The sequence below is a fragment of the Ovis aries genome, chromosome 8, assembly GCF_016772045.2.
Source record: "Ovis aries strain OAR_USU_Benz2616 breed Rambouillet chromosome 8, ARS-UI_Ramb_v3.0, whole genome shotgun sequence".
In the NCBI taxonomy this organism is placed as follows: Eukaryota; Metazoa; Chordata; class Mammalia; order Artiodactyla; family Bovidae; genus Ovis; species Ovis aries.
The window spans coordinates 59,828,759-59,852,094 of record NC_056061.1 but is presented as its reverse complement, the minus strand read 5'-3'; the positions used below and the strand labels follow the sequence as shown (position 1 = coordinate 59,852,094).

At 40.0% G+C, this 23,336-nt stretch overlaps 2 long non-coding RNA genes across 4 annotated transcripts in view; one reads left to right on the top strand and one right to left on the bottom strand.

Moving 5' to 3' along the window:
* Positions 1-15,341, top strand: part of LOC121820187 (uncharacterized) — a 69,478-nt gene extending 54,137 nt beyond the window's left edge. Inside the window, exons 5-7 of one of the 2 annotated variants that reach the window (XR_009601527.1) lie at positions 4,983-5,085; positions 7,703-7,746; positions 9,885-15,341. This is a non-coding gene — a long non-coding RNA (uncharacterized LOC121820187). The remainder of the gene's footprint in view (positions 1-4,982; positions 5,086-7,702; positions 7,747-9,884) is intronic. The other variant, XR_006060631.2, reaches the window with a different exon arrangement.
* Positions 1-23,009, bottom strand: part of LOC132660206 (uncharacterized) — an 81,587-nt gene extending 58,578 nt beyond the window's left edge. For both annotated transcript variants that reach the window (XR_009601528.1, XR_009601529.1), the window contains exon 1: positions 22,923-23,009. This is a non-coding gene — a long non-coding RNA (uncharacterized LOC132660206). The remainder of the gene's footprint in view (positions 1-22,922) is intronic.
* Between the last annotated feature and the right edge of the window lie 327 nt (positions 23,010-23,336).

The following is a 23,336-nucleotide window of genomic DNA, read 5'->3' as shown; positions in this document are numbered from 1 at the left end:
ACCCAACAGGTTCATTCAGAAAGGTGCATGTTCTGTATGTGACCCACTGAAGTGATGGGATGGGATATACCTCCCTTTCCTTGCCATCCTGTCCACTTGCTTGGCCCAGAGCAGAAAGATTAGATGTTTTAATAAAACAAACATCTATACTTTTCAAATCAAGGACAATGTTAGAAGCATTCCTAAACTAGGAGAGGGAAGATTGAAACTCTCACCTTCTTAAACCACACCCCTCTCAAGATCCCTCCTCTATAATTCCATCCATCTCCCAGGACATTGCGGTAGAGGGTTCCGCTCACTTACTCTTCACGCTATCCTCCTTATCCCCTTGCAATGAGTCAGGTCTGTGACATTCTTTCTAAAGTTGCGGATTTCAGCTCACCTGTGAGTGATGTGGGTAACCCAAGGTCCCCATGTTGGTAGTGGAGATGAGGCTTCCTGATCCAGTTTGTGGCTCCACTTTCACACCAGAGTGAGATGCAAACAGATGGATCCTCTAACTAGGGGACTTGTTGAAATAGCCCATCATAGTGTGATGAATAAGAGCACAGCGTGGAGCCAGATTCCCTGTGTTCTAATCCTGGCTCTACTTAGAACAGCACCTGCTAACATTGAATAAGTATCTGCTATCATTATGTGGTGGAGAAGGAAATGGCAACCCACTCCAGTATTCTTGCCTAGAGAATTCCATGGACAGAGGAGCCTGGTGGGCTGCTGTCTATAGGGTCACACAGAGTTGGACACAACTGAAGCGACTTAGCATGCATGCATGCATTGGAGAAGGAAATGGCAGCCCACTCCAGTATTCTTGCCTGGAAAATCCCAGGGACAGAGGAGCCTGGTGGGCTGCTGTCTATAGGGTCACAGAGAGTCGGACACAACTGATGTGACTTAGCAGCAGCAGCAGCAGCATCATTATGTGGGTGCAAATAATTTCTGAAATTATTCAGAATACTTTTATCTTGTGAATGTAAAGAGCAGTTTGTCCTGATCAGTTCAGAGCCTGATATAGATTAACAGGAAGGAAAAGTGACATTTATGCCAAGGCCACTTGTGCTGGGCAAAAAGAGAAGTCAAGATTTCTTAGTATTTCTTCCTTGGCCTCAATCTCCTGACTTCACACATAGGTTTATTGCATCTGAACATCTTGAATTACTCAGAAAAAATGACACTGCATTCCCAGTGTTCCAGTTCTCCATTACTTCACATGACTCTCACATTACTCTTTTTGCAAATATTTGTCATATGGGGCATTGTTGTCAATTTCTTTACCATGATGATGGAATGGAGGAGTTGACATGCAATGATTTCCATATAATTGTGTAACTATAATAAATAGAATTAAGGACTCAAATGAGCTAAATACAAATAGGTAGAAAATTTTAGCATTGACATTTCTCTTTTTAGCAATATGTTAATTATATTAAGGTCTTTTTTGTTCAGAGGTAATCAGAATAGTTCCCAATAAATTTGGATCATTGAGAGCAATAATCCTTGAGTGACGAGATGTTCTGTGTAGTGAGTCAGCCCTGTGGTAGCATCCTGCACTATGTATCTATCATTGTGGCTCTAGGAATCATTGCCAAGCTGGTTAATTTAGCCCATATATTAATTAGATGGGAATTCTATTTTGAAAAATGCAGAAGCTTACAAAAAAGAGAAATGTCTTTACGATCATATCAGGTGGAATTTCTGTGTAGATTTAGAACATTTATAGATTTTCTATGAAATTTGCAAAGTTATTTTTATTTTTTTAAGTGGTAGAGTAATGAGCTAAAGGATTTTTTATATAATTATGAAAATTCGGATTAAAAGAAACTTAAAAGATCACTTACTGAAACATTTCATAAAATGTTGGCACCCTTGATGGAGATTATTCTGTGATAAAGCTGGGAAATATATAGCCTCAGGAGGCAAATGAACGGGGGCTTAAATACCAGCCAGTACTTCCTGGTTAATGTTTGACCTCAGCCAAGTTGATTAATTTCTGTTAGACTTAGTTTCCTCATCCACAAAAAATGGTACATAAAACCTACCCTAGAGATATTGATAAGGATTAAATGAGATAATACATATAAAACACCTAGCATTATGCTGATGTTTGTCATGATAAACGCCATAGAAAGCATCCAACCATAGTAAGTGCCCAATAAAATTCATAAAAGCAAAACCCTACCAAACTCTTAGTTCAGTGAGATTTCTTCTTGTCTGCCTACTTTGAAGAGTTGCTGGTAGGGATAGATTTATAATATTTAAAGCACTTATCACATGGAGGATGCTCGATAGATTATAGGAATTATTAGCATTTCTTGATGAACATTCTACATCTTTCACTGATTCATCAAATATTATTACTGTGTGCCAGTGCTCTAAGGAAATCCAGTGAATAATACACTGCTGTTTTCTGTCCAAGTGTGGAGGCAACTGATCTGAAATGCTTCAAGTGGGACAGGCAGAGAGAGACCAGGAGTTCGAGGCATGTAACAGGTAGATGATGGTGGCATTAACTGGGAGAGGGCAGAACAAGGACAATAACTAGACTTTGGGATAAAGGCATGAGGAGGGATTAAGAGTTGTATTCTTCACATATTGAGATACTCATGAAACATTCAAGTGAAAGGTCACAGAGATGGTTGAATAGATGAGTTACAAATGATATTTGGCTGGAGAAAATAATGGGTTATCACATGTTCATGGTATTCAGAACAACAGAACTCAATGAAGAGCTGAAAAACGTTGTGTAGAGAGACTGCCGCAAATTGAAATTTGAGGAGCTCCAGCATTTAGAACTTCATGAAGGAGAGGAGATCAATAATACCCCAGGAAGTCAATGTCATTGTTGGATAGCTTAAATGTTTAAGATGTTTCATTTTGAGCCTGCCCCTTTGGAATTTCAAAATATTGGACTTTTAAGAACAACAAAGAGCAGGTCTTTTCTTTCAAGTAGATGAGGAAGGTTCCCTGCATGTCTACTGGACTTTTCTCCTTTAGCTTGAAAATATTCACATGTCCCGGAACGTGACTCAGAAGCAGACATCACCCAAACCCTACTCTTCCAGCTTGACCAGCCAGCCACCTGCAGGACTCCTAAGCAAATACAGAGTGAGATGGAATAAAAGGAAAACAGATGAATTACTTTCAAAATCCACTGCTGTGGTCTTAATGAATCATGACTGTGGTTATAACTAACAGAGCAGTTGTATAAAGCATGGAAATAATCTTTAAAAAAAACAAGCCTAAGAGGGCAAACTCTAAAGTCAGTTGTGCTTCCAGCAGCTTTAAAAATGTGGAGTGAGAAGGCATGCTCTGGCGATAGAAAAACAACTACAAACCAGCTGGACTTCTGCTGGAATTAAGATGAATGGTTCACATTTCTTCCTTAAGTTCATGACACCAGCTAACTCATATATCTCTGCCTGGTCCTTGTTTTGCTTCCCATTTCAGAACTCCAATTTACTGCATTTGTTACTCAGCTGTGTGAAATTATATTTGGACATACATTAATTGACATCACTCTAAGCTCTGTCCTCCACTCTTCATTTTGCAAACAATATTTATCTACCATTTCTTTGGTACTTACCCCAGGTTGTGGTCTTGCTGTATGTTTATATATCTAAAGAAAGCCATATGCAAAACCAGGTATTATTGGTAAAAACTCCAGCCATTAGGCAAAAATAAGATTTTCTTCTAGTGCTCTGTGTAGAACTGGAGATTTATCTGCATTGGATTTTTCAGACACCTCTGCATATTTAACAATGCTGTGCTACCTATTGGGGGTTTCCCTGGTGGCTCAGATGGTAAATTCTTGACCAAGAAGCCGTGACTAGCCAAGTCAGACCATTTAACATGGCAGGACCATGAAGCGTGATCTCCATCTACATACTAAGTATCTGACCAGGTAGCTGGTTGAAGTGGTTCTACTCATCATGATACCATGACTCAGAGCTGAATTTGCTTTGTGATGCTAATAGTCATCCAACCATAGGACCATAACCTGGGATGCCTTAACCTGGGATGCCTTAACCTGGAAAGAGCTGTGGCTCTTCCCACCACTTTTCTAAGGCTCACTTCCTCATTGGCAACTCCTCCTAAGGACATCTTCTACCTCCTTCTGTTCCAAGCAGTAACTTTTCAAATAATAGTTATTATCATTCTGATAATGTCATTGTTGTTGTTTAGTTACTAAGTTGTGTCCAACTGTTTTGCCTGGACTGTAGCCCTCCAGGCTCCTTTGTCCAGGGAATTCTCCAGGTAAGAATACTGGAGTGGTTTGCCACTTCCTTCTCCAGGGTACCTTTCTGGGACCCAGGGATCAAACCCATGTCTCCTGCATTGTCAGGTGGATTCTTTACCACCAAGACACCAGCCATTATTACCAGAATAAATCAGAAATAGTTTTAAAAATGTGATGCATGTAGGCTATTCTTTAGGAGATTCTCATTCAGTAGATCTCAAGTGGAGCCAGAACTCCACACTTCCTGAAGTTCTTTCTAAAGCTTTCTGAACCAGAGTGACCAGGTTTGAAAACCACATTTCTAAAGAATCCAAGTCAGAGGCATACAGTCCTGGCCTTGCAGGTCATGTCTCCTCTCTGGCCTCACTCTCTCTGGTTACACCCACCCAGTAGCTGTCTTGGCCAGTTTGTTCCCACTCTGACCATTTCTGTTCTTCAGATTGTTCTGATTCTCAAGGCTTAATGGTCTTACTGGTTACTCCAGATTCTCTGATCTCAATAATCCTTTTGATTCCCTGTCCTCATTCACTGAGAAGATCTCAATTTGGCTTCCGTGGCTTGATACAAGAATGGTGGTGGAGACAACGCTCATCAAATATCCATGCACTCCAAATAGCTCCCAGCTCTCCACCCCTCTATTATGTTACTAATTTTACCCAAGGGATTGGGAGCAGTAGAGACACATATCATTTTCGGGATTATGCTCTTAAAGGCTGATGTGAGCTTACATGCCTCTCCTCCTCTATAGCAGCAAACTTGGAAGTTGCATAGTGAGACGGCATCCTCACAAGATGGCTGAGTCATGGGTGAAGGGGAGTCTCTGCCAGTCTCCATCAGTCTCTATGGGAGCAGTAAGTAAGCGGGTTTCTTTCTTTTTTTTTTTTTTTTGCTGTACCACATAGATTTCAGGGTTGATTTGCTACCATAGCATAGCCAATCCTATCCAGGACTAAACAGAAAGTGCAACTTCTGGGTAAAGTTGCTGCCAAGAGAACTGAACTCAAGCTATCATGATCCATCTGCCTAATAATGTCTTGTTTCTTTCCCCTCCAAATAGCACACTGGAAGCATCCACTGGGCACCACAGAGGGCAAGTCATGCTAGTTACATGAGATGAAACAGTTGTGCTTAACAGTGAAAAAAATGTAGTTCCCACTTAAACTTGACTGACATTTCAGAAAAATAATTTTCAATCATCTTTAGTCCCTTTGACATTTTCCTTAACTCATACATCCTGTACCAAAGGTGACAAAGTCATGTAGGAAATTAAAAGGCATGCAATAGGCAGATATAAAATAACAGACAACGGTATGGCCTCACATTTGGAACAGAATAAATAGAAGGAGGCTTGACCACTTAAAGGTATTTCAAGCAAATCAAAGAAAATAATAACTTCAACCTAAATAAGAGGCTGTAGCCCCACTCATCAACCTGCCATGGCAGCTATGGCCTGAAGTTGTAAATTCCCCTTGTAACTCTTGTCAGGTCTAAGAGTCATTTTCATACTATACATATGAAAAAATACTATGCAGCTATTAAAAACTGTGATGTGAAAGAACAGCAGTTGGTAGAAAAATTATATATATATGTATATGTGTTGTGTTAATTGCTCAGTTGTGTCCAACTCTTTGTGAACCCATGGACTATAGCCCACCATTCTCTCTATCCATGGCATTCTCCAGGCAAGAATACTAGAGTTGGTTGCCATTTCCTTCTCCAGGGGATCTTCCCAACTCAGGGATCAAAGCCAGATCTCCCACATTGCAGGTGGACTCTTTACCATCTGAGCCATCAGGGAAGCCCATACACACACACACACACACACACACACACACACACACACACACACACACACACACACATATATATTTAAATTTTTTAAAGAATGAAATTTTGCCATTTGCAGCAATATGGATGGTCTTGCAGAGTATTATGCTAAGTGAAATAAGTCAGAAGGAGAAAGCAAATACTATATGACATCACTTATATGTGGAAACAAAAATAGAACCAACTAGTGAATATATCACAGAAGCAGCAGACCCACAGATACAGAGAACAAACTAGTGACTACCAGTGGGGAGGGAGAGAGGGGGAGGGGTGATATAGGGGTAGAGTATTAAGAGATGCAAACTATTAAGTAGAAAATAAGCTACAAGGATATACTGTACAACAGGAGTACAGAGTCAATATTTATAATAACTGTAAATGAAGCATAACCTTTAAAATTGTGAATCACTATATTGCACATGTATAACATATAATGTTATACATCAACTGTATTTCAATAAAAAATTACATAAGTTATATTATGTTACCAAGCTTGTAGAATAAAAATGTAGGAAAAAAAGGCTAAAGGGTACCTATCCCTAGTTAACAGAGTTAATATTCACTCCTAGTCAACAGAATAGGTATCACTGGGTTATAGGATTTTGGGTAATTTTTACTGACCTTTTTTTGTGTATTTTCCATCTGTTTTAAAATAAACACATTATTTTCGTCATCAGGAAAATAAATGTTATTTTAAAAATCCATATTTAGAGGCTTTTCAGGTGGCTCCCATGGACAAAGGAGCCTAGTGGGCTACCGTCCACAGGGTCGCAAACAGTAGGACACGACCGAAGTGACTTAGCATGCACTCACCGGTGGCTCAGTTATGGAAGGTCCACCTGGCAGTGCAGAGGATGGAGTTTCAGTCCTGGGTCTGAGAGGGTCCCGTGTGCCTCAGAGCATCTGGGCCTGTGTGCCAAAACTATGGGACCCGGGAGCCACAACTGCTGAAGTCCACGAGCCCTAAAGCCCATGCTCCTTGACCTGAGGGGCCATCATAGTTGGAGGCCTGCACCCCTCAGTGCAGAATGGCCTCTAATTGATGCAACTAGAGAAAAGCTTGTGCAGCAACAACGACCTGCACAGCCAAAAATAAACACATATTGTTTTTAAAAAATCCAATATTTAGGGAAAAAAGGAGCAAATATATACATTCTCACTAGATATGAGAACTTCTAACATTTTAATTCTAAGTATGTAATTTATAATATAGTGTGTGTGGTATATTTTAAGTCTAGCAATAGTTTACTAAATTATATAAATACTAACTTGGAACTGCCATTCATTCACAAATTCTAGTTAAATTGAAACATCCATCTCTATTATCCTTAACATATTTCAGAAAGAAATTACGCCCATCTTAATGATCCTCATAACTATCTTGCATCAGACAACCAACCGCAACTGAAAAATACACCACCATGGGCACAAATTGTAACAGGCAATGAAAAATTGCCTGTAATTATTACAGCTACCCAAAGAATGCAAATAATTAAGAACAATTTTTGTTCTCCAAGTTTTGTTCTGCGGTTTATTCGTTGGAATGGCTTGGCAGTTGCGAGTTCACAACTGTCCTGAGACTGGTTCATTAAACCCTAATCTGATTAGGGCTTTTTGTTTCTTTGTTCTCTGTGTCCTCAGGTGGCGATTTTGGCTGAACATTACAAATTTTTGCCCCATGTCAGGTACAGAAACATAACTTTGCCTGTGTATTACATAATTGGGACACAATTTTCAGGCCTCAATCCTAAAAGGCAACTCTACTCAACAGAGTTCCATTTGTATCCAAAACATCTTCAACAAATAAATCTTGTTACATATGTAACAAAGCACTACACATGCATTTATGTGTGGATAGCCAGATGTGTCTAATTTCCCAAAGCATTTACCAGTTACATATAACTTGCTTTTTAAAAATTATTTTAAAACTATCCTAAATGTTATTTATTTCAATAAATTCAAGGTTGATTTCATGAAATTTGGAGTCAGATAGCTGGAGAAGGAAATGGCAACCCACTCCAGTACTCTTGCCTGGAAAATCCCATGGATGGAGGAGCCTGGTAGGCTGCAGTCCATGGGGTCGTAAGAGTTGAACACAACTGAGCGACTTCACTTTCACTTCACTTTCATGCATTGGAGAAGGAAATGGCAACCCACTCCAGTGTTCTTGCCTGGAGAATCACAGCGACGGGGAAGCCTGGTGGGCTACAGTCCATAGAGTCGCACAGAGTCGGACACGACTGAAGCAACTTAGCAGCAGCAGCAGCAGCAAGATGGGTGGAAAACATGGTAAGGGAGATAACTTGTCAGGAAAGGGGAGTATAGCCTAGGGTCGAATCAAAAGGAGAGAATCACAAAACTATCTGGAAAAGGCTTTCCATTAGAAATGTAATAAGGACCCAGCAAAATCCTCAGTGGTGTTCCTAAACAGTTGGCACTAGTGGCAAAGAACCTGCCTGCCAATGTAGAAGACATACAAGACACAGATTCGATCCCTGGGTTGGGAAGATCCCCTGGAGAAGGGAATGGCAACCCATTCCAGTGTTTTTGCCTGGAGAATCCCATGGACGGGGGCCCGGCAGGCTACAGTCCATAGTGTCGCAAAGAGTCAGACATGACTGAAGCAACTGAGCACAAAATCTTCAATACTGAAAAGCAATTATGAGTCATCATGCTATGCTGGTGGGCAGAAAAGATTGTGGGAGACCATGGCCAGTGAGTAGCCTATAGCCAAACAGTCACTGTGGATTTTACCCTATCAGTCAGTCAGTTTAGTCGCTCAGTCATGTCTGACTTTTTGCAACCCCATGGACTGCAGCACACCAGGCCTCCCTGTCCATCACCAATTCCCGGTGATGAGTCAAATGAATCAGCTCTTCGCATCAGGTGGCTAAAGTATTGGAGTTACAGCTTCAACGTCAGTCCTTCCAATGAACACCCAGGACTGATTTCCTTTAGAATGGACTGGTTGGATCTCCTTGCTGTCCAAGGGACTCTTGAGAGTCTTCTCCAACACCACAATTCAAAAGCATCAATTCTTCGGCACTCAGCTTTCTTTACAGTCCAACTCTCATATCCATATATGACCACTGGCAAAACCATAGCCTTGACTAGATGGACCTTTGTAGGCAAAGTAATGTCTCTGCTTTTGAATATGCTATCTAGGTTGGTCATAACTTTCCTTCCAAGGAGTAAGCGTCTTTTATCCTATAGGCATAAACAAATGTCGGAAATTTTTGACTTTAATGAATGCATTCAGAATTTTATAATCAAAAAAAGCACCTAGAAAAGACAAGTTGTTCTGCTAGACTTATACATTTTATGTTCTTTAAAAAAATAAAAGTTTTTTTTATGTGCTTAGAGAATCCCAGGGATGGGGGAGCCTGGTGGGCTGCCGTCTATGGAGTCGCACAGAGTCGGACACGACTGAAGCGACTTAGCAGCAGCAACAGCAGCAGTTTAGATCTAAAAGCCTTATTCTGGTTCTAGAAAAAATTCAGGTGAATATGGAATAAAAATGAAGACATATATCAGGGTAAGAACCCAGACCTTAGCATGTTCTTCACGAGACATGAGTCCCGAAAGAGCAGGGTAGGCATATGGCTCTAGAAGGTTCTAGAACGGTGGCTTCTGAGGGTGTGGTCCACTCTCAGGTTTAGTCTACCGTCACCTTTCCTGACAGTGAGCCACCATCAAGACACCCAGCTTTTAGGTCCTGGAGTAGCAGGTAGTTTAATGGAGACACATGCTACATTAAGAGAGGTTCTAATTGCAATTGGTGTGTAATATTTACACTGTTGAAGGTGTTTGGTTCCTTTTTTAGGAGCTGAATATGAAAATTATCTGCCAGACTGACTTTCAACCTGTGAATGATGGGCCGCACCATATGATTGAAACAGGCATGATGATAGAGTCTTGAATTTGGTCTGTGGAAGATCTCCTCCTGTCTGTAACTACACCAAAATGAAATGTCCTCAGTTGAAAAGAACCAATGAATTATATTTTTAAATCTACAGAAACACACCCCCATCACCATAATATGACTCCAGCTTCTAAGTTTGTGACACTGAGAAAGAAACAGAAACTCCATCTCTTTCTTAAGCTTCAGATGACTGGGGACTTGAAGAAGGATCAAAGAAACCCTTCCAGGCTCTCTTTTTTTTTTAGTTTTTGGTGCTTACCATGCACTCCTAACATTAACAAGCTTAGTTCCATGATGCACCTTCTGGGCCAAAAGATAAGATTTTCTTTCCCCTAAATCACGTTTTCTCAAATAGTTTTCAAAGCTGAGGTATAAGTCTTTTAATAGAATTATGCAAATGTTGCCCTAACTCCAAAAGTTTTCAGAACTAAACGCCTCTTTGAAGAGTCTCTGTATTTGCAATGTCCACATGAGGAAACAAAAGCTAGGAACAGCAGGCGTTGAGGGGGACAATGATGACACCACAAACTCCGGTTTTATTTGTCCCCAAAGTTACTTTGTGTAAATTCAAAGCAACCTCTGCTTCTGAAAGGTCAAACTCGCTGGGATGAAAATGCTGACTGGTCATTAAGGGATAATCCTCTTGGCAGAGTAGAAGCCCAGCTCGAATGCACCTCACTCCTGATTTGAACTGTCTGGATGATGGGATAAAAACATCTAAGGCCCAAGCCCCCCAGGGCAATGAACACTGAACACTTGCATCCATCCCAAAACTGAGATGCAAAAAGTACATTTGAAAAAAAAGCCTTGGATCGATGAGAAACAACTTAGTATTTCCTAGTTTTTCTCTTAAAATAATGGAAAACTTTTTTTTTTAAATGAGGCTCAGGAAAAGGTGACTATAAACGATTTCTTTCAGGGTGACACATGCTTAGCATTTCAGCCAGGGTAAGACCCCTTGTTTAACGAAAGACTAGTAAATTCACGTTTGGAAGATATATTTCAGAAAAGCATGCCAACTGTCCTGATTTCAGCCAGGGTAAGACCCCTTGTTTAACGAAAGACTAGTAAATTCACGTTTGGAAGATATATTTCAGAAAAGCATGCCAACTGTCCTGATTCCATAATTCTTGGGTCTTCTGCTTGTGGGTTAAACAAAAATCACATACTTAAAATTGCCACAGGTCCAGGGGCACTGCCTTATCACTCACCTTGAAACTAAGTGCTGATGAACAGTATTGGTTTGGGTTTTGTTTTGGTTTGTTTTTTTTTTTTTTTTTTGATTCAGGTAATGCTGCAACAAGAGTGTGTATAGTTTAAAGCAGTCCCCTCTGCTCTACACCAAGGTGATGCAGATTTTAGGCCGTGGCCACAGCTCCAAAGCAGCTCAGAGCATCCCAGCTGCCCTCCAAGCTGACCCCTTTCCATCAGCTAGCTATTCTCTCTTCAAGGTGAAGGTCCTTGTTGTCCCTAACAGAGTACTGGAAGGTGAAGTGTTTGGCAAAGCAGCCTCAGACAAAGGACAGGTACAGAGAGAAGCAGCACATGGGACCTGACCCCAATTCAGCTTTTGAGGGTCACTAGTTAAGGATGACATTTACTGCAAACACATCATTTCTTCATAATGAGGTCTCAACTGAAAAGTCAAGTCCCATCAGCTCTCCAAAATCCATGTTGATATTTAAAAACACACATGAGAGGACAAACCTCCAAAACTCCAGCCCATTCTTTCCCCTAGAGTCACGCCTGCCTGCCTTGGCACTGTCCCTGTGAGATGCCCTTAGCAGACACAGCTCTGTGGCTGCAGCTGGGAGGTGAGTTGCTTGCCCAGAGTGTATTTGCCGCCGTCCGTCTGGGCAATGTTTTTCGGTGATGTGCACATTCAGCTAGCATCTCTGCCAAGGAGCTTAAGCCGGGAACAGTGGCAGTTCCAAGTATGCAATCTGATTTCAAAATCAAGTTCCTGTGCTTCTACTGTATCCGAGTGTCCCCAGTCATGATGGGCTTGACTACCACTCTCTCAGCTGCTATGTAACTTCCCTTGCAGGTTGCTCGATATTTATCTGGCTTTAAAACTGGCATCTAGGTCAGCAGAAGTGGAGGAGTTTCTTCCTTGATTTATTTGTTCTTCTTCATGTTCAATTATGATTAGAAGCCGTCTCTACATAGCTGCTCTATAATTTGTACCCTGTTCACTTCTGGGATTTCTTCTAATAGCACTGTTCCATAGAATAACATTAATATTATGAAAATGAAATCCATTTTTACAGTTTAGCATGAAGCTGATGGTGTTCTTTTATTAAAAATTGCTGAAGGCTGCAATTTGCAAGTAATTAGTTAATCCATGTGAGATTTAACTTTCACGTGTATTTTCTCCTAGAGAACATTTTCCTATAAGCAGAATGACAAAAATGAAAAATTAAATCCAAACCAAACACACCTATCAAACTAATTCAGACCACAATAGCAACATCTCTCTGTTGCCCATTTATCTCTGGAAAACGTGGCTCCCCACTTTGGTCTGAAATGTCAGGTTTGTACCAAAAAAAGGGTGGGGCTGTTGGTGTTTTTTGTTCAGTGGGCTTATTTTCTCCCCTAAAATAACATGGGGCTTCCTTAGTGGTTCAGACGATAAAGAATCTGCCTACAGTACAGGAAACTTCATAGACACAAATCAATTGCATATTCTTTTCCAAGAAATTTCTGCAGCAAGGTTTTCAGATAGGGTCATTTTACAACTTTAAGTATGGCTAACACAGCAAAGAGAATAAAAAGATGTTTTGGCTGGTACACTCGGGTATTAGTTTGCAGTCTTGAAGCTAACTGAATAGCCATAGACTCTGGGTTGAGTCCAGGGAATGGCTCTGATTCTCTAACTGGTTCAAACTGGTTTGGTTGCCTGAGTTAGAAGTGCTAAAAGGGAACAGAAAACCAATATCCCTAGTGGCTGCTTTTCTGAGCATCATTACACAGGGTACAGTTGTGAAAGAAGGTCAGGAATGACAAGCAGACTGGATTGTGCCTCAGGGTAAAAAAGATCAATCAGAACTATATGCATCGACTATACCATAAAGGGACCATCAGTGTGTGTGATGGAGTAGCTTGTTTTCTAGTTTCACGCTTCTCAGAATTTTAAAATTCAGCATAGTCATCACAGAGTAAAGCATTTTCCACTGCTCTTATCATCTTCGAATGTGCCCTTCGAATGTGATGTTAGAACTGTTAAATATTAGCTTTTTCTTTATTTTTCTGCCTCCCCTCTTAGAGGGTTAAGTGCTAAGGAACCTTTTCACTTTATTTATTCCTCATTTTTAGATCTGCACCAGTGCTGGGCACATGGTGCTTGCTCAATAAATATGTGTGGACTAAATACTAATCAATCTCTATCAGTTTTATGTACCATAAAGCTGACTGATGATATGCCTATAGCTTCTGAAGCAACATTACATTATTTCACACTCACTGAACATCAAAAGCAAAATCCCCACTTTTTAATTTCAGCACACAGTATAGATTGCTAACATTTTGAGACTTTTAATATTCTTGCTTGAAATGAATGGAGGCCTCCTCCTCATATGGAGAGTTACTGATTGGTTATCAGTAACAGTTATGAGATTGTTTATTTCTTGAATAGAGGCCAGAAATAATATTGGAAGAGAAAACTCTTTCTAAAGTTCCCTTCTGAATGCACCATCCAATGAAAGAAAGCTGAGAAAACATTACTTCAAAGTGCTTTCAAGAAAGTGATGTCAAATTTTGCACTGATGTGGTGCTGCTTTTATTTCATATACACACACATTATCTGCTTTTAATAAAATGTTGATAGAGAAATCTTGTTACAGCTGGAAAGAAATGTGGAACAAATGTCCTCTTACAACTTGCAAATTTAGCCAGTATATTCTAGGTTCTTGGATTAGCAGGCTTGTCTCAACTGGTGTGTTTTCTTTAAAAAAAGGCAGATTTCTAGGCCCCACCTTGAAACTTCTGATCAGTAGGAAAAAGTAGGGTGCAGAAATCAGAAATGTTATAATCATGCCATGTGATTTATATGCAAGCTGTCTGCAAACGTTACTTTGAGAAAAATAGAAACTCCCTTATTGATAGAAGTTCCTATAAGATCGTGGCTCCCTTTAACATAATTCTCATTAGATTGTAATTTAGGTACTTGATTGCCAGACAAATACCTATAAGTTTTGACTACAAGAAAAGTAAAATGTCCAAGAGCCTATTAGACCATGCTCATCTAGTTCTAAAAATGTTGATCATTTCTATTTTTCAATAGACAGGCTTTTGTTTAGGTTGGCACTACAAATGCTGGCAGAAGTCAAATGCAGGGGGGAAAAAGTCAAGAGAAATATTTATTCTTCACTTGGCAAATCACAAAATGTTTTCTCCCATGTCATCTGATTCTCAGAGTAACTCTGTGAGCCAGTCAGCATAGGTATGTTACTCTATTAATAATTTTGCATATGAAAAAAACCAGAACCAAAGAGATTCTCACTTGCACAATGATAAGTAGAATTAACAGCAAAGGGCCCATCCCCCCTGGGACTGCTCATGCCTAGTTTAGCATTTAATGAGTCTTCATGATCCCTTGGGTTTCCCAGGTGGTTCAGTGGTAAAGAATCTGCCTGTCAATGCAGGAGATGTAAGAGATGTGGGTTCAGTTCCTGGGTCAGGAAGATCCCCTAGAGGAGGAAATGGCAACCTACTCCAATATTCTTACCTGGAGAAGCCCATGGACAGAGGAGCCTGGTGGGCTGCAGTCTAGGGGGGTCACAAAGAGTTGGACATGACTGAAAGACTGAGCGTGCACACAGGGGCCCTTACATATATCAAAATATATTTTCTCATTGCTTTTCTTCCCTGACTGTTTATCTCTAGAGATACTGCATGAGAGATCTCAGTACATTGCCCAGCTCATGGCAACTAGGAGGAAGAAAAGGAGAGTTGGATTGTTACTGTTGTACTTAATATTAAATGAGATAATGTGTGTGAAAAGCCCTTTGTAGGTTATACAATAGTAAATATATACATGCATATATTATTATATGCTTCTGTGACTATAGCATATATACATGTATTATTATTATTACTATTTATCTTTTCCTAGGCATTAAGGCTTCAAAACGGGAACTCTTGAGATCACTGACAACAAATTTGGTGATAAATTGTAAAATTAAAAAAATGGAGGAAGGAATACATGCAGAAAGAAATAATACTTTTTAGAGTAAGAAATGAATTACAGTATGTTGAACTTTGAAGAAGTACTCAAATTGAAGTTAAACTATGGGAGGAGATTTATGACTTGTCTCCAAAGTGTCTCCAAATGGCACATAAATAAATAAGTATACGCAAGCTTAGAGTGTCTCTCTCTCTCTCTCTCTCTCTCTTTTTTTTTTTTTCTCTGAAAAGTTATTGTAGCTGAATTCGATTCTGCCTGAGATGTTGGTTGCTTCAGAGGAACCACACAGACTGGCGCCTGTGCTGTGAGGTATCCTGACTGGACCAGGTCTGAGGGTATCTTTTCTATTCTGGAAGCAGGGAGGCATTTCTCAGCAAGATTCTTTGCTACTTCTCACAGCCTGATAAGGGAATGTAACACAGCCTGCCTCACAGCCTTGTTATTTTCATCTCTTAATATTTTCTGGTCTCTGCACCTCATCTATATGCCCATAATTCGGGTATTGCCAGTTGTAATCAAACCCCACCTTGGAAATGTCAAACCTGAGTGGAGAAGAGAGCAGTCGTTCCAACAGCTGCTGCTCTGGGCTGTTTTGCTGTGTCATAGCGTGAGGAGTGTTTAGACATAAAGTTGAATTACCAGAGTCTTTTCATCAAACAAACACTGCCTAAGAGTGGTGTAAATAAGTGACGTGATGCCTCAATGAAGCCAATTGTTCAAAATAGGAGCGAAGTAAACATCAACTTACTACATGTGCAAATCTTGGTATATATTAGAATGTTGTTGTTCAGTCGCTAAGTCATGTCTGACTCTTTGTGACCCCATGGACTATAGCCCACTAGACTCCTCTGTCCATGGGATTTCCCAGGAAGAATATTGGAATGGGTTGCCATTTCCCTCTCTAGGAGATCTTCTTGGACCACGGATCAAATCTGTGCCTCCTGCACTGGCAGGCAGATGCTTTACCACTGAACCACCTGGGAAGCCTTCATATTAAAATAATTTTGTATAAAGGTCTGAGGGGCTTGAGAGACATTTGTCTCATCTTGTTGAGTCTGAAAAAGAGGAAATAAAACTTATCTTAGCTGATAACTTCACAAATGTTATGCATCTCACAGCAAATTCTGATACACATTATTATTTTGACCCACCACTGACTGCAGTATGAATTGGACCTAACTTAAACTAGAATCTGGATCCGATCATACCTGATATGCTCAAGTCACTTGGCACACTGGCTGCCAGTGCTTCACTGATCCTGACTAAAATGCCCACTTAAGAAACTTGTAAGTCTTAGCCCCATCTGGAAGTTCATGAATCTCCTTTTAATTCCATTATACAATACGATACCCACCCGATGCCAAATAAAGGGTGCATTCAAACAGTATTTGAGAAACAAAATTCAACATGCTTCTCTAGAAATTCTTACATCTATTTCTTTAAGGGAAAAATTTAAATTGCTGGGAATGGGTACTTTTTCCTCTTCTTGAAACTTGTAAGGAGCTTGAAAGCAAAAGACATTTTTTTTCCCGTGACATTTCCCTCCAAATAGAGGGAAGGAGAAACAGAAGACACAAAAACATGATCATCCCCAAGCCCACTAACTAATCTGGTCTTTTGAACCGGAAAGAAATAAAAATATTTCAAATTCTTTGCAGATATCTGGGATTTCAAGATGAAGCAGACTCTCTAGTTCCTCCACTCCATTCCTTTGCTCCCGTATCCGAACATCTTCAGGCTGATAAACATCTACCCACAATAAGAGCTTGGTTTACTAAGCATCTACTGTATATTGCACCCTAGACTAGAAGCTTCACAAATCTTACTGCATTTGGAATTTTCAGTCCCTGGAGGTACTGTTTACACGCTTTGCAGGTAATAAACAAGGGTCAGAAAAGGTAGATACTTTGCCTAAGATGCTAAGATAGATAATTTGAAGCCAGGTCTATCTTCCTCCAAGTCTGTGTGCTGTATTTCTGTCTGCACATCTGCACTTACGTGATTCGCTGCACAAAGCGAACTTACTTTATCTAGATTCTCTGTTCACTAGTTATTTGATTCTGCACTGGTCCCTTAACTTCCTAAAAGATAACTTTCTAAAAAATGGAAATAACAATTCTTATTCCTTGTTTTTATACAATTGAAGAAGTAATATGAAATAACATATATACAGTATTTTCTAAGTGCTAAAAAAGCCCCCAAATCACAGGTGTGCATTACTTAGAGATAGGTTTGACTATACAACTGAAAAGTCCACAATGATTGTGGCTTACATGAGAAGAAATCAGTTTCTCTCTCACGTGAAAGGTGACCTGAGGGAAGTGGTTCGGGGAGATCTTGGCAGGTGCCCAATGTATGGCACCCACAGTCCCCTGGTCAGGCTGTAATACATCACCCCGTGGCACCATATGGCCTCACCCACACTGACTACATCCAGCAGATGAGAAAAAAGTCTAAAAGAAGGGAACACTTCCTTTCACAAGTGTCTTTTGCCAGAAGTTGAACACATTTGTACATTTCCCATTTCCCCATAATCTTAGGCTACCCATGAAAGTATTTAGAGACACAAATCATGTTCAGATGACAATATTGACTAATAGGGCTTTTGAGGCAATGAGTCATTTTCCCTTTGAGAGCATAAGTGATACTTTCAGATTCTTTCTTTTTTTTCCTTTTGACTGCTGGTTCTTAGTTCCCCACCCAGGGATCAAACCCATGCCCCTGCATAGGAAGCACGGAATCCTAATATCTATACTTGCAGGGAAGTCTTCTGATTTTTTCTAAGAAAAAATACACATTAGATATTACCCTCATTACTAGGGTGAATATGTTTCCCATATAGTCACAGAATGACTATAGGGATTGTTAAAAGGCACATGGTTAGTGGATTAAAAAACAACAACAACAACAAACCAAGATATTTGATATTTGATAGTTGCACCTTCTACGCCCCCCCCCCCTTTATTTTTTGCACAAAGCAGCTGGACAGAAAATATAAAACTCATCCAATCGCCAAATGTTGGCAAGAGAATATCCCAAACATCCTGAAGAATGACTTCAATGTGGCTTTGAGGAAACATAACTAAAACCAGCATTCATCAAACCAGAACACTATAACCAAAAATCTAGAACTTGAAAAATCGCAAGGTAAAGAGAAATAAAAATTCTTTCTAATTCTTTCTAGTAGCTGTGTGAACAGTAAACCATGGGGGCTCAGAGCTGATGTAGAAAGACCAACCACGCAACTGTGGAGGGAAACTGAGAGAAACACCAAAGTCAAAGCAAACTCCAAGGGGCCTGAGCAATGGGCAGGACCCGGGCGCTCCACAACGAAATGAGGAAATGGGAGGAGTTTGGCGCCCTGGGACAGCGGGGAGGTTTAGGCAGACGGTTATAAATAGCAGAACTCACGCAGCCTATCTAAGCAGCAAAGGAACTGAACAGTATTCAGAGCAGCTGCAGGTGAGCCAAAGTGCCAGGCCTGGCAGCCCCACACACAGCTCCAGACAAGCTCCACCACCCAGGAGACCCGAGTCCAGGCTGACACCGGACACCGGAAGTTCCGCCCCTGCTGCCACAAGCGCCACCTGTCCTGTCACCCTCACCAGAAAAAATAAATAAATACTATATTCCATACGCTCCTGCTTCTCACTTCCCTCTTCACATGAAGGCCACCTGAGGCGCAGAGCTGGGTCACAGGCTGCAGAGGACCTGGCGGAAGTTTCGCTCTGGTTTCTAGCTGGAGGATTTGAGTGTCGGTCCCTCCAGCGCTCTTGCCTGGAAAACCCCATGGACGGAGGAGCCTGGTGGGCTGCAGTCCATGGGATCGCTGAGAGTTGGACACGACTGAGCGACTTCACTTTCACTTTTCACTTTCATGCATTGGAGAAGGAAATGGCAACCCACTCCAGAGTTCTTGCCAGGAGAATCCCAGGGACGGGGGAGCCTGGTGGGCTGCCGTCTATGGGGTCGCACAGAGTTGGACACGACTGAAGCGACTCAGCAGCAGCAGCCCCTCCTCCCAGAAAGCGATTCCAGGGCCTCACCACCAGCAAACCCCCAGATATTCTTGTAATTATTCCTTTGCTCATTACTAAGTGCTCAGTGAACCTATTCTTAAAAGGGACATAATTTTCTTCTTTACTTCCAGTTCTAGACCAAGTTTATTGTCGAATGTGCAGCTGGGCCCGTCTCAAACCAGATAAAGGCCTGAAGCAGGGTTGTGAAAACTACATCACTGTTTAAAAAACAGTTCTTTGGGGCAGGGGAGGGCAGGGGCGTTTTGGGGCGGGGGAGGGTAATGAGGGAACAAGAAGAATAAGAAAAACAAGATATTTGAAACTTGGGAATAAAATATTTCCAGAGAAGAATTAATGATAGTCTTCACATCTTCATTTGGGCTTCCCTGGTGGCTCAGCTGGTAAAGAATCTACTTGTAATGTGGGAGACCTGGGTTCAATCCCTGGATTGGGAAGATCCCCTAGGGAAGGGAACGGCTACCCACTCCAGTATTCTGGCCTGGAGAATTCCACAGACTGTATAGTCCATGAGGTTGCAAAGAGTCTGACACGACTAAGCGACTTTCATTTATTCAGGTGTAAGAGCGAATGCATGCCACATAAATGACAAATGGATAATTTAAATTGCTAACATTAAGTATTTAAAAATTGGGAATTTGAAAGGCAATTGTCTGGCACTCCTTAAGAATAGTCATTATCACCAGGTAATTATTAACTCTTCATTGTTATTTATTGAGAGGTTACTCATGCTAAATGCTACTGTGCAAAATGCTTACTTTCAACATCTCCTTTGACTTTCACAATAGCCACTTTAGGCAAGACTAGATTCAGAGAATTTAAGTACCTTGTCTAACCGGTAAGGAATTTCAGCATCATAAACACTTCTCTAGGAAGCTATATGCTTTAATTTAATCTCTAAGAAGACAAAATGTCAAGTTAGGACCCTGGAGATCCGCAATACAACAATCTGCTCCAAATAAATTTCATTTCATGTATATCTTATCTTTGTTTTTCACAGATCTTTAAAATGGTTTGCTATGTCTTCCTTGCTGGGAATTTAACCCTCATTGTTTACAAAATTATGCACCTATGTACAAAGGTACTTACTTATTCTAGGTATTTTTGTTTTTGTTTTCCATAAGAAGGAAAGAACTAGAACTCTAATGTCATCAGTTGGGAACTTTATAAATAAGTTTTGGCATACCTACATAATGACATTTGTAATGAATTATTTTAAAGATATTTTAAGACATTATTTGAAGCTTAAAATATCTAGATGAAAAACAGTGGTTATGGTGTGATTCCATTTGAAAAGCTGGACACACAGATTTATATGCCTGTAGATGCGATGTGTAAAACACTTCTAGGAGGATATGCAAATGTGACAGGAAGGGAAAGGAATTTGTAAAGAGCAAGGGAGACTTTTACCTTTCAGTTTATATCTTTTATCATTTCAGTGTTCTACTTTTACAGTTACTGATAGGGAGTGTTTTCAGTAAATTCTCTGTGTTTGAAATGCTGCTGAGCCTTTTGAAGAAGTTATTTTATGCCTTTCTATCCTTCATTTTTAAATTATAAAGCTGAAGAGAACTTTTGTTTTCATACCGAATGTTTTTATATAGTCTTCTTTCTTCAATGTTTGTGGCTAAACAAATCGCACAGTATTAATATGCAGACATTTGCATATTGATCAAAGTTTCCCTCTAAATAAAAAGAAGAGAGAATCGAACGCCTAGAAATGGTTAAAATGGTCAATTTCACGTTATATATATTTTAACCACAATTTTTTATAAAAGATACAGAACTTCATAATATGAAGTACTGAATGGAAAGGTAAGACTTCTTTGGTGCCTGCTAGGGCCAGGCTCTGTGAAAAGCATGTTGCATGTTTATCTCTTTGAATCTTCAGACTTCTACAACCTTGCTGTTTTTCCTGCCCATCTCACAGAGAACACTGAATGAAATGATTTGCCCAAGGGCCTGCAGCTGGCAAGCAGTGAATGCAGAGGAAGCCCAGAAATTCTGATTCCAGACGCAGGAAGCCATGTGTTGATATATTACTCTTCACAGCCTCTGTAATTCAAATGAGTTTGACTGCTGGAAATACACCTGTGACATTCCCAAAGTAACTGACTCACTCCTTGTATACATACACAGTGCAGCGTGAAGCTTAAAGACATTTTAAAAATTATTTAGCCCTAGTATCTGGGCATTTTAGGGCTAGTTTTTTTCTGATTTATATAAAACAAGTTTTGACACCAGTACTTGATATTCTTAGTTATTAATTTGTAGGTGGTGTTTTCCATATACAATAAGTAACTGGAGTGCACTGGCTAATTAAATTTTCTGGCTATATCAGTGATGAACAGAAAACTTGTTTTCATCCTATTACTGAAAACATTTGAAATATGTTGGTATACCTTCTTTTCTTAGTAAAATAATAATAAAGTCTTCTTCTGATAAAAGAATTTCTGGTGCAGTTATTAACATACCAATAATCATTGTCTAAAAAAATGTTAAGCTGAAAAAAAGGACCTGAAAATGTCCTTTTTATAAAATACTAAATCATCAATAGGAGTTTGTTTTAGGTAATTTCCTCATGTTTCTAAAAGTAGAATTTTCAAAGTGCTTCTGGCTAAGTGGATTTCACTTAATAAGGTTTGGCTAAACACTGATGTTTCATATAGTCCCACAAACATGTAAGTCTTGAATTACTGGGTTTGGAGAAAGCTCTACATTTAGTGAAAGACACTAAATGCAGGACAAATACTGAAAGTATTGTTTGTTATAAATAGAAAAAGATATCATGCTTTTACAAAATACAGTTTCCTGCAACATCCTAATCCCTTCCCTTAGCCAGATACTGCCTTGGAAAAGATAGGTAGTTGTGATTCTGTTCTCTTTTTCTCCTCACCCACAGTTCTACATGTTTTCTTTAGGTGCACTCGCTTGTGTGTGTGTGTGTGTGTGTGTGTGTGTGTGTGTGTGTTACAAGATCCTTAAGCATCAGCTAATCAAACTTCTAACCTAGCTGTAGACATGCCTTCAGCAGCATCCCCAACAGACTATAATCAAATCTGAAAGGTAATTCTTTTATTAATAGTTATAGGACATCACTGGACATTCTTCAGACAATTCTAGTTGCTATCATCCTTCTGCCACCGGAACAGTCAACCATGGATACTAGTTCCAGCACCTAGAGAAACTCAGATCATGAACACACACTTTTCCACAAACAGACTTTCCAAGTGTTCTTTGCCCAAGACTTTCCCTTATCCAGTTAGGGAGTTACTGAAAATGATAAAACCAGAGGCTGTACAAGGCTCCTTATAAGGTCTAAATAAAATACTTACTGAAATGTATTGCCTTGTCTTATATGACAGAGTATCCCAGACTGAATTTATTTTTAACATGAATGGAAGCAATGCACTTGCATTATGTATTTGAATAGCACAGGTATCTACATCCAATTGTTCTCAGGTATCAACATCCAATGGAGCTATGCTAGAAGCCATGCAAAACGTGTTTGACTCCTTGTAGCAAAGTACTCAGCTCACAGGATGAATAAATGAAGACAGAATGACAAGCAAAAATATAATAATGATCTACACATACAATCATTAACACACTAAAAGGCAGCAGGAAAACAAGAGCCCAAGATAACAAACAGGTAAAAACAAAAATCCATAATTAGACCTTAAGAATGTCTTTAGTTGTGAAATGTGGATGATTTACCTGGTAATGCTGGATGTGGGTTGGGAAATGTTCACCTGTCTTCAACTATCTGGTAGGAGCCAACCTGACTTCATGTTTTGCCAGTCTACAGGGTGTTTGCTCTACTGGGAGTTATTAGCCAACCAGTTTGACAAGAGTTCTTTGTGGTTTTGCACGATATGATTTATTTACTGAGTTGCCTGAACAAACAGGTTGTAATTCAGGCTATTGTATGAAGAAGCCTGAAATTGTTTTTTGGAGAAGTTAGAGCTCTCTTCCAAGGAAGGACTATTAGACAGTTACAGTAACTGATGAGGAATGAGTCTTTTAACGCCCACACGTCATTGAAGCCACTGGAGGGTGGGGAAGCAACATTGTAGATTAACATGAATGGTGGAACACAACTCATTGAACAAGTTCCCTTTGAAAAAATTC